The sequence below is a fragment of the Halyomorpha halys genome, unplaced genomic scaffold (assembly GCF_000696795.3).
Source record: "Halyomorpha halys isolate HHAL.00 unplaced genomic scaffold, Hhal_1.1 Scaffold52.1, whole genome shotgun sequence".
In the NCBI taxonomy this organism is placed as follows: Eukaryota; Metazoa; Arthropoda; class Insecta; order Hemiptera; family Pentatomidae; genus Halyomorpha; species Halyomorpha halys.
This window is the reverse complement of record NW_027104988.1, coordinates 507,554-519,398: the sequence shown is the minus strand read 5'-3', so window position 1 is coordinate 519,398 and position 11,845 is coordinate 507,554. Positions and strand designations below refer to the sequence as shown.

General features: G+C 29.7%; 1 protein-coding gene across 4 annotated transcripts in view; it reads left to right on the top strand.

Moving 5' to 3' along the window:
• Positions 1-11,845, top strand: part of Evi5 (ecotropic viral integration site 5) — a 265,049-nt gene that overhangs the window by 125,933 nt on the left and 127,271 nt on the right. For 2 of the 4 annotated variants that reach the window (XM_067047083.1, XM_067047084.1), the window contains one exon: positions 587-656. The exons of the other annotated variants lie outside the window; for them this stretch is intronic. The gene's annotated coding sequence lies outside the window, so the exon portion shown is untranslated. The remainder of the gene's footprint in view (positions 1-586; positions 657-11,845) is intronic. 4 annotated transcript variants of the gene reach the window in all.

Sequence of the window (11,845 nt, the reverse complement as noted above, 5' to 3'; positions counted from 1 at the left end):
GCATTGTGTTCCAAAACCTATTTACTGGAGAATTGTTCGCCAGCCGAGTATGTCCAATCCGTGTTGATACAAGAGTTTCTTTTGGGCAGCTCACACCGATCTCCTTGCGTTGTCGATCATTTGATGGAATCTACATCTAGTCTATCGTCGAATCTATATGAGCTCTTGGTCATAGAATCGTCTGGTATATGATAATTTCTTCGGATATTTAAGAAAACTGCAAGATCCGTTTTCATGAAAAAATAGTGCTTATAATGCTATACATTTAGTCAGTTACCTATTTTGATCCACTGCTGTGATAGTAGTCATGAGATTAGCTGCTTGATCTCCGTTACTCTGTTAATAAAATAATTTTGCTAAAACATGTTATCTTTTTTACATAAGTTTTTTAGCGATAATTTTTAAATTAATTACATGAAATTAAGTAGCCTAATTATGTTTTCGTCTTTAAAATGTCAAGATTATAGTTTTTAATATTCTTACCTGAATTGTTATATTTTTTTGTTCTCAGTAGAGAGCATGAATAACTCATATAGTGAATATTATTTATCATTTAATATTTATGTTGTTTTCTTTTTTTTCTTAGGTGAGTACCACACCAGTGGCATTGGTCGTGCATCATAGACTCCAATTACACATTGATTAAGAAACCATAGGTATGATTTAAACGGTTAAGATTGTGTTACATTTGTTAATAGTGATAATTAATAAAGGAAAATATTATTGTAGTGAAAATTACATTTGGAACAAAAAAGAAATTAGCGCTTTCTTTGCAATGTTTTAATTGAGAATTTAAATATAAAAAATCTGTTGTATCAAACACAATTTATATGAAATATATCCTTTAAAATTACTGAACATCCCTTCAGTAGTATGTAGTTCATCGGCCAAAAGGCTGCGCCATTTATTGGTGAATTATTTGGACGTTGTTAATATTACAGATAATAATATATAAGATGATTATTTTAGAAATATAATTTACACATTCACAAAACAATATTTTAAAAAAGTAAAATTAACAAAATAAGAATGATTATCAGAAATTTTCACAGAAACATTATTTCATTTCATAGTAATTAATACTTAAAATATATATGTAAAATTTTATTGATAACTCGTGTTTGAACAGCAGCGAGCAAGTCAATCACGGAATGGTGCTTGCGGGCAAACGTTTAGGAACTACTTATTTACACTCGCCCTTGGACCGTGTTTCCATGAATATACAGTGCTTACAAAGTTCATCCTGAATTCTGTAACTATAGATTACTTCAGCAACCATCATTGTTAAACAGTTTCTGTTCAACCATGGATATAATATCGTAGTAAGAAATTATAATGAGTCAAATTTTCTTTGACAAAATGAATATTTATAAGAATAGTACAAGTCTATAGTCAATATTTAATTTAAACAGTTCTGCATTTAACTTTCTAAGTATCAGTCAAGTTACTAGTTGTCATGTAGATCTCAACTAGATAGGGAAAAAAGGAGTAATGAAGTAAAACGCACTGAAAGTCCTAAAGATGCTAACTAAATTTTTTATCTAAAGTTAAGTGAATCATGAACATTAGTGCATTTCTTATCTGTTGATTCTTAAAACAACCAACAGATAATAAATGCACCAAATTGCAAAATAAATTGAGAACTTTACATTAGTCACCGTCATTTATAGATTTTTTTTTATCATAATCCCTTATTTTATTTCCTGAAAATTGCATTACTTCGAATCTTCGTTACATAATTACCGAAATTTCAAGATTAATGATTTGTCGTTTAGGCGTATTTAGGAAAACAAAAAGTAAAAAGTTCACCAAGAACGGATTTTTGGTTGTAGGTGTTAAAGTTCTTACATGAATTTCTAAACATATGCAGAACTAAATTTGTTCATTGATGTCTAAATGCAAAATAGAAGTGAACATTTTTTTTATTTTTTTATTTATATTTTTACTACCTCTATGAATACAAGGAAGCACAATACTAGTTCCAAAACTGGAAATCAGCGTTAAACTCGCCACTGCATCCCTCTGTAGTGAGTGGCCTTACTTATATTACCTTCCAGACACTTATAGAGAATATTCGTCGATGTTACGTTAGAGTTTCTCAAAATCATTACACCAAAATAATAAAACAAAATCCTTCCCAGCCCACCCTACTACTGAATTTCTTTAATTAATCCAGGACTTATCTTATGTTTAAATCATTAACTAAAAAAAAAAAAAATAGTTTCGAGTAACATTGAAAAAATAGCCAAATATGAAAAAGATAAGAATGCGTCACATTTTACTTTTTCATTACTCCCTCCCCTAACTCCGTTGCAACTATCGGACAAACTCCTCGTCGTCTGTCTTGACGATCGATTTCCGTCATGCATTGTCTATCCGGAACGGGGACGTCTAGCCTCATTGGCACCGGTTTTCCCAATAGACGGGGGATCTTCTGTTCCTATCCAGCGGCAGACCGCTAATGGTTGAGTCTTTAAATAGTCTACCAGTCATAGGCAAATATAAACCGCTTCTAGCTAATGCCGGCCAATGACTTCACCGCTAAAGCAGGACAGCCTTCATCTTCCAGATGATCTCAGGATGTGGGTAAGTTCTTAGTTAATCGAAATATTTATGTAACTTCCGTCTCTTAATAGAAAGCGCTCCCCATGCCCTGTTCCCAGAGCTGTCCTACAAATGTATGTAACCGTGGTTGTAAATATGTCACTCCGAGTTTTCTTCCGGATGAGTTGTACAATGAATGAGATTTACTCGTCCCATTTTTTTCTACCTATTTTATCTAACGTCATCAATTAGTTCACAATATGTTCTGACGTTCTAATTAAAATACTTTTTATTTTAGTTAATTTAAATTAATGGTACAGGGAGGTAGATTAGATGAATTGTTTATATATAAGGTTCTAAAAATATGATTGAAATGTTTGAAAATGAGGTGCTTGGTGATTTGAAATCTAAAAAGAAAAAGAAAGGTAATGTCGACGGTCGACCACAATGATGGTGGAAGCGTAAATACACCCCGTATGCCGCCAGAGATGGCAAGGGAGGGGGATAATTAAAAAAAAGGTGGAAGTGTAAATTTCATGTTTTCGATCTTATGTGATGATTGTTGGAAGGTGGTCAAGAAAGGTACGCAAAAAACATAACTATTCCTTAGTAATCTACGTTTCGCCCCACTTTGCAGTGCTTCATCAGAGTTCAAGTGAACTTCTTGTCTTGTACCCAGCCCTGAATAAGTCCTACAAAATCAGTTACTTATAAATATGTTTTCTCCTTCGAGTATATGCTACTATTCTCGTACCTTTCTTCACCGCCATCTTCCAACAAAAAAGATTTAACTCCATCATGTATTTGCATATTTATTCATTCTTTTTGTATATCATTGTACAGAGTATAAATATAGTTTCAGGCATCGTTTCTAACTTTTTTAAAAATTAAATTAATTATTTTACCAATAGTTTTTGTATATTTTGAATTTTTACTTATATTAGTGAAGTTGAACAGTAGTATATTCAATTATACTTTCTAAGTGATTTTAAAAATTGCATTACGTTTATCAGATTTTTAATTTATATAGAATCTTATTAAATCCTTTTTGAATTTTAAGTGGAACTATATTTTTCTTTAAATTCAAATCCGCATTTATTTCTATAGCTGGAAGCATGAAGTATTTTTAATCATAATTCAAAACTATCTTAATGCTGATATAATTTGAGGGTTAATTTTATGATTCCGAACTACTTTTTTATTTTTGTTATTAATTGATTTAATAAGTAATAACTCATTTTATAATAAGAGGCTTTTCAAATCGTTCCTACAAGAAAATTAAGTGTACTCGTGAATGCGTACCATGGTGTACCATGAGATAGAAAGGAATTTGTAGCTAGACCGAGATAGGCATGACTGCATGATCTGACCACGAAAGATCGTGGTTTCGATGTGTAGTGTGGTTTTCTTCAGAACTCTTTTAGTGATATTTTTCCGATACCTCATTGTGGCTTAATAAGACAAGATAGATTTACTAACAAAGAAAAAATATCTAGTAGATCTTTGTTGTTAATAACCATAACAATGAGTTAGGTTCTTATGATCATTCATATAAACTGTTTGTAGGTCATGAGGAACAAGTATTTGAAAATTCAATGATCCAGAAAAACCGCGGGTATATGATAATATTACGTTAATAATTTATGCTAATGTAATATATATGTTCTTTTTTTTAATCACTACAACCCCCGATAACATGCCGACATTAGAACCAACTTCTAGGTAAAATTTATAACAAAGTATGATAAAATTTATCATGAAAATAGATTAATTTCAAAATACTCTATGTATGTACTTGTAGTTTTTTGTTTTTGTTGGAATGTATAAGCAAAAACTATGGATAACTTAATCCCCTTGTAACTAAAAATGAAAGAAAATAAAGATTAATTATTGACTTTTTATATCGATTATAATGGTTTGTTCTTATCACATACAAATTGTTTCATAAAAATCGATTATATATTCAATGCATGGATTACATTTTCAGCGTTCATGGAATATATACAGATTTAAATGAAGGTTTATTAGTTGTAAAATAAATCTATGTGTGTGTGTACATATTTTAAATTTCCATTTTAACTGTTATTAGACCAATAGTTGTGCAAAGATGATTTGATCAAAATCATGATCGGCCGCCAGCGGTTAATTTTCCTCAATTAAGGGTAGTCACTCTCTGAGGCTGGGTAGACTTGGAGGGCTCCTGAGCCCACAGTATTGACTCAAGGCTACAGGGACAAAATAAATAATTATCTGTTACAGTCGGATTTGAACCCGGGTCCTTGGAGTTAGTAGTACAGTGCCTTATGAATGACCCACCTCGCTATTAATATAAATATATATATATAACTATTTTCTTTACTGTGTACGATATGTATTTTTTGCGGTTCTTGAGGCTTATTCAATAAGATAACTGCCAATAAAACAACGTTTCGCAACTTCATTGTTTGCAAAGTCATGGTCTACAGAGATAAAAAAAAGAGTTTTAATGAATTATTTCAAATAACTATTATTATTTAACAACTTTAATGTAAAGAGTATAATTTAAGTTTAATAACCTTAAAAATTAATATTTATAATATAAACATTAATGTATGTCAATAGTGTCAATAAATAAATGATTATGTACGTATTCATTTATTTTAAATCTTTTTCCTTTGTGAATGTTAATTTAGGATTGCTGTTTGAAGGTTTTTGGAGATAGAAGGCTTACTTGTTATAGCATTAATTTTTATCAATTTATAAAGTGGCATAACTCACTCATAAATAAATATGAAATAGTTAACAAATGATTTGATTGAAATATCAATAAATATTTATGAAGTATTTATGAAAGTGAGTTCGAAGAACTAGAATACAAGAAACTTCATAGAAATTAATGGGTGAACCAATATATTTTTTTAAATTAGGATATATTTACATGAGCATGAAATATTAATTACACTCTAACATTAATATAATAAATATAAAGAATTATCATTAAAAAAAAAAAAAAAGCTTTTCAGATTACGTTTAGAAAATTACATATTTTTTTCTGTCTACCAAATTTCAGAATCACACTATATCGTATTATTCTAATAGAATGTAAAAGTAAGGAAGATATCATTTTAATTTATGATGATATCTAGGATTGCACATCAATTTAAAGATAGAACACCCGTTGGTTTTGGAAACACGTTCCACATAAATCTTCCCCTGTTACCTGCCCGCATATACCTGAACACTTCTTATGTTTGAAAGATTTATTGCAAAGGATTTCATGACTTTAAATAGTGTTGTTTATTGTGAAAGAACACATCGAAAACCAAACTTATTATGGCTCCTGCTGTGCTTTGTTTAATAAGGTACTCAGGTAGCATTTTGTGTGTTAACCAGATTTAACTTTCTGAAGGTAGAGGTTGGCTCTGCTGACAGTATCTAAAACAAAATGTATTTAAGTCGATAAACATATATGTTTATTTTGTTCATAATTAATTAATGAATTCAAAAAATGAAAAGAAAAGACAAAACCATTAAAATGTTAGTATTAGAAGATTTCATAACAAAACAAGAGAACAAGACAGAAATTTTGCATGATATAATTGGACTATAAGAATATACATATGAAGTATGTATAGTCTTATAAAACTTCTTATATATATTCTTATAGTATTATCATTACTCCATGTGTTTATTCTTATAACTTACAATGATTGTATTTTGTTCATATTTAGTCCAGATGAAGCCCTGGAAAGTGGGGGGAAACCTAGGTTGCTAATAAATTCTTGCTAATAAAATAAAGATAACAATCTTTATACATTTCTTGACCATCAATTACATACCATAAAATACGTTTCTTCCTACAATCAATAACATATAGTCAACCAATAACCTTCCAATTTAGGTCATTATGTTATTAGATAACTTCTACGAAAATCAGCATAAAAGATTATGGGAAGAAATTTGTATGTTATGTGTAGTACCATTCCGACTGCATTTTAATTCTGTATGATTAAATTATATTGCTATTTATACTTCGTTAGCGTTTAGTATTTTTTTTTTAAGTATTCAGGGTTATTTAAGCATATTATGGACATGGACTGAACCATTTATCGGCGAGGCCGGGGAAAGGAAGGTCAGTTTTTGTGAGTATTGTCTCTGTAATGACAAAATGTCCAGGCATAATTGCGATCTGACGGAACCAGTTATTACGTTGTGATGATTTCATCTTGACCACTAATCACTCCAAGTTAGCTAAAATACTATTTCAAAGCATTGAATCATAGCGTTAAAACTTAGTGAGCTGTGATATGTTCTCCATTTAGGCTCCGAGCATAATCTCTTTTGAAGCTTACATCAATTTTGCCTTATTTAATTTTTATTAATTTATTTACCCATTTCTGTTTCACTTTTGCTGCCAGTGAATGAGAATTGTACCTATACTAAAGATATAATATGATAAATCTCTCTTCATTTAAATCTACACATCATGAAAACAATCTATGTTAATAAATGAAGAAAAGTTACATTTTGATGATCTATGACAACTACATACTTTAGTAAAATGATTGAATTGTAGAATCAATTGTTTAAATAATGGATAATTGTGTATATGCTTAGATAAAAATAATTTTTTGTTAAAAAGTTTTAAATAGTCAGGAAAAAAAACTTTATTATTTAATTTACAGTAGACTTTCTTGTAATACATTGAATAATTAATAAAACTATTATGATTTATCATTTTTGACTACCGGTATCGAAGGCTCATCGCTCATTGCTGAAGTCACAAATCACATCAGGTTTTTTCATATGTAGTTGTAAATATATAAATTAAAATAAAATTATTTTAAATGACAATGCCATATTTTCTAAAATATTCTTGGAACTGAATGTCTGGTCATTATGGTCTAAAAAGGCCATAATAATAAAGGCTTAGCGAACCCAAAGGTTCATACCAATGATCTTATCGCTCTCCATAAACATTCATCCTGTGGCGTCCGTCCAAACCTAATCTACTAAATCAGTCTTGACACAATCCTCCCATCTACGCTTTGGACGAGTATCGGACGTTTACCAGTTGGTTTAATGTTTATGAACATTGATAGTTGACCATAGAACAATATGTGGAGGAGATGGTCGAAGGGGGGGGGAAGGGGTAAGGTCATCAAATGATCAAAAACTATTTATTCGCACGAAAAAATAGTTTTTTGTTTATTTGCCGACCTGCCCCCGGCCATCTTCTCCACATAAAATATATTTTGAAAAATCGAATTAAGTAAATAATCATTTTAAAAACAATTCTTTGTGGAATCGTGTTAGTTACTTGTGTCTAAAATGTTGTATTTAATGATATATCTTTACTTCATTATTCTGCCACCTATTAATATTGTGACAGCGAGCTTGTAGAAGTCTACAACGGTACATGGATGATCGCTTTGCGTCACCTTGTTGTGGCTCAACGGTCTTAGGACAAAAAACTCCACCTGACGGAGGTGGGAGAGAGATTGGGTACCTGACCCTAGTGAGTCAGCAGTGAAAGGCTTGCCTCTCTGTTCTCCTTCAGTGAAATGAGTCGCCTCCTTCTGTGTACATGTGCGTTCAGTTAGTGGGTCAGTGTACCTTATCACTCCTGTGTTATTAGTCTTTATATATATATTTTAATTTTTAACTATCTCTCAGTGCATCAATTCTATAAGTAGGTATGTTCAATTATTTTAATTTAGTAATATTAATTTATTATATTAGTTATGGCAAACATGTTATATAGGCTTATCTATTTTTTTTTAACAATTAACCAGACATATACACAGACAGAAATTTAAAAAAAAAAAAGAAAATTTAATAAAATGAAAACCTATTTTATTTTTATTTTACATGTCAAAGCGATTAATTCAAAAAATGAGAAAAACTGATTCTTCATACTTACAGTGAGAAATATTATCGATTTATTTTATTTATACACATCTTACTACCTCTTTTATATTTACTAAAACAATTGCCGGAGAATGAAATATATAGGTATTTATATGCTTCTTTTATTCAATTAATCGTTATTAATATTAAGATAAAATTCAATTTGTATTATCATAAATAAGTAAAGATGAATTGGATATTTTTTCTTGTTTTTATTTTCTATCTTCAAAGTTCTCTCTATTAGCATTATATTAGTAATTTAAACATTTAAAAATAAATGTTCTTGTAATTTATTAAAGTCAAAATTACTCTGCGTTTATATTGTTACTTTTGCTGTACTTTAAAAATCTTGTATTGTGTAAATACAAATCGGTGGCTTGCAAAGACAAGCAATACACCTGCTGATCAAAGTAGACATTATTTCTTTAGAAATGTTGAAACACATTTGTATATTTACATGCAAAAACGACCAGCGCGTCAATGAACTTACTGACATTGTCTCAGATCAAAGTATTGCTTTTTGTGTAGAGTGAAAGTTTCCTATTTTCAACACTGATCGAAACGTTGGAGATTTCAAAACTTTTTCTTACAATAATTTATTCTAAAATTATACTATTAATAAGCTTGTTCCATCAAGCTGTTTTGACTGTCGTGAAACTAGTAGACACATGGGAGGTTTCCTTCAAGTTCGATGATAGTCAAAACTGGTTGTTGGAACATTCTTAATATTTTGATTTTTAATGTACTTATCGAGAGAATGTACTTTTCACTTTATGCCTATATAAATTTAATTAGCATGATAAAAATGTGAAATTACTCTCACATCAAGGATAATACACCTGATCGAAGTAGACATTTTTTCTTTAAAAATATTAAATTAACCGGTTTAAAACAGCTAACACATTTGTATGTTTATATGCAAAAATGACCAGCAATGAACTGACTGACTGACATTGTCTCAGATCAAAGTATTGCTTTTTGGGTAGAGTGAAAGTTTCCTATTTTCAACACTATTCGAAACGTTGAAGATTTAAAAACTTTTTCTTAAAATAATTTATCGTGTGATAAATTTATTCTAAAATTATACTATTAATAAGCTTGTTCCATCAAGCTGTTTTGACTGTCGTGAAACTGGTAGAGACATGGGAGGTTTTATAATAGAAAAACTATACTGAGCATGTTCCTTCAAGTTTGATGATAGTCAAAACTGGTTGTTGAACATTCTTAATATTTTGATTTTTAATGTACTTATCGAGAGTTTCTTTTCTCTTTATGCATATGTAAATTTAATTAGCATGATGAAATTGTGAAATTACTGTCACATCAAAGATAAACAATAAAAATAAGAACAATAACATCGAATTTATAAATATATAATACAGATTGAATTGAGAAGTATCCTCTCATCGTAATTAAAATTAGATTTGATATTATTGTTAATTACAAATGATTTTTAAAATAATATTAATACATTCCCAATTGTCTACGTCTATTTTCCTCCCATAGTTGCTATGAAATAAATGTTAATTTACTAAAATATATTTTTTTTTTTTTTTGTAAAATTTATTTCTAACTCCTTTATATATTTTTGTTACAACCCTGTGTATGTGAAATAAAAAATTGTCAATCTTTATAATTCTTCCTTTAGGTAAGAATAAAGCATATCGTATAAATAAGGACGTTGAACTCCGAAAATGTAGTTCGCGTGTGAAGCATGTCATCCGCTTTATTCCTTTTATACATTGAACGATTAAATAAAAATAAAAATAATAATACTATAACGAATAAAGAATTGCAGATTTTATTATTTATCCACACCTTAGTGATTTTTCCATGTCTTTATTCTATATTATAATTCTTAAGATTCATCGTATCATCCTACGATAGAGAGTGGGTTGATAATCCGTAGGAAGAGTAACGGTTTCAAATTTGATGTCAGTAACTTTGCTGCGTTATTGATGTCTTGCAAAACGCGTTAAAATAAAACGGTTTCTTATATTTTTTTACACATATGTTTTGCTTCTGAATATAGCAGTTGTCTTTTGCAATATGTATTGGCGTTCTTGGGTTGAGAAATTATTCGAAAGTTTATCAAGGATAAGACTGTTAGTTAATAGGGTTGCTCCAATACGAGTGTTAACTATCATTAAACTGCCAAAATGGCTACAGATTTTGGAACGGAAAAAAAGAAGTGCTCATGAGCTTGCCAGTTATTAATGACCTGTTATTAATATATTTTATTACTATAGAATAGAAGGTCTTTCACCCAGTTCTGTCGTTTGGAACGTATGAATGTTTTTGGATATGCTTGTTTAGGTTTTGTATGATTTGAGTTGCTACATCTTTTATTGTATAACCTTTCATGGTTTGCCCATACTCATCTTTGAAAGTCTGCTTATAAATTTATGTATGTATGTATATGTTTACTTTGTGGTTTTTGATACAGAAATAAAAAGAATTTACTCAATTATTTAAAAAAAAAAAAGTGTTGATTTTATTATTTACTTCTTCAATAACATTTTTCTAATCAATGCATGTAGAAACATTGCAGGTTTGTTTCTACAGAATTTTAAAAGTTTATTGATGCAGGCTTTGTTAGCTTATATAATCAGATCTAGAGGATTTTTATTCATAATGAAAATTAATTACTCTAAGTAATTTTGCATGATGATAAGATATGATAACACAATTACAATCTCAATTTTAAAAAAATGATTTCTCTATAGATATTTCAACACTTCTTAACAAAAAAAAGTTAGAAGTGCCTTTACATTTTTATGAATTGTAAATTCATTACACGTTAAAATCATTGCATTGATCGTTAGGATAATGGTGGCTTTCATATATAACATTTCACCAAAATGTTTGTTAGTAACAGTTAATAATTACTAAAAATGTATATAATTTATTTATACATTTGAGTTAAGAAGTATCACTGAGGTACTTCAATTATAAATTACATTAATAACATGGATTTGAATGTAAAATGTTATATTCTATATTCATGGAACTTATGTCAAGTTATTGTAATAAAAAAAAAGAACCTATCTAGATAAATGTTAATATGCCAAAAATTAAAAAATCAAAGTTTGCATCACGTAAAACTTTGATTTTTTAATTTTTTTTAATTAAGGTCTATACTAACTTACTGTAAATCGGAGCTTATTGATTTTTATCCTAGTTAACTGAAATCATACCGACTCGACATTTGAAAAGGCGAGTTGTGCAGACAGAAGTCAGGTTTCCCTCGCGAAATATGGCCAATTCCATGGTTGGGGCCTATCGCAACAACACATCAAGGAGGGGCTTTGGTCATGGTTACGTCACCACTCCCCTGGAGAAAGCTGGTCACTGAAATTTTTGTATTTTATTTATAGGGCTTCGATATCAACAATAGCACTACCCTCGTGGG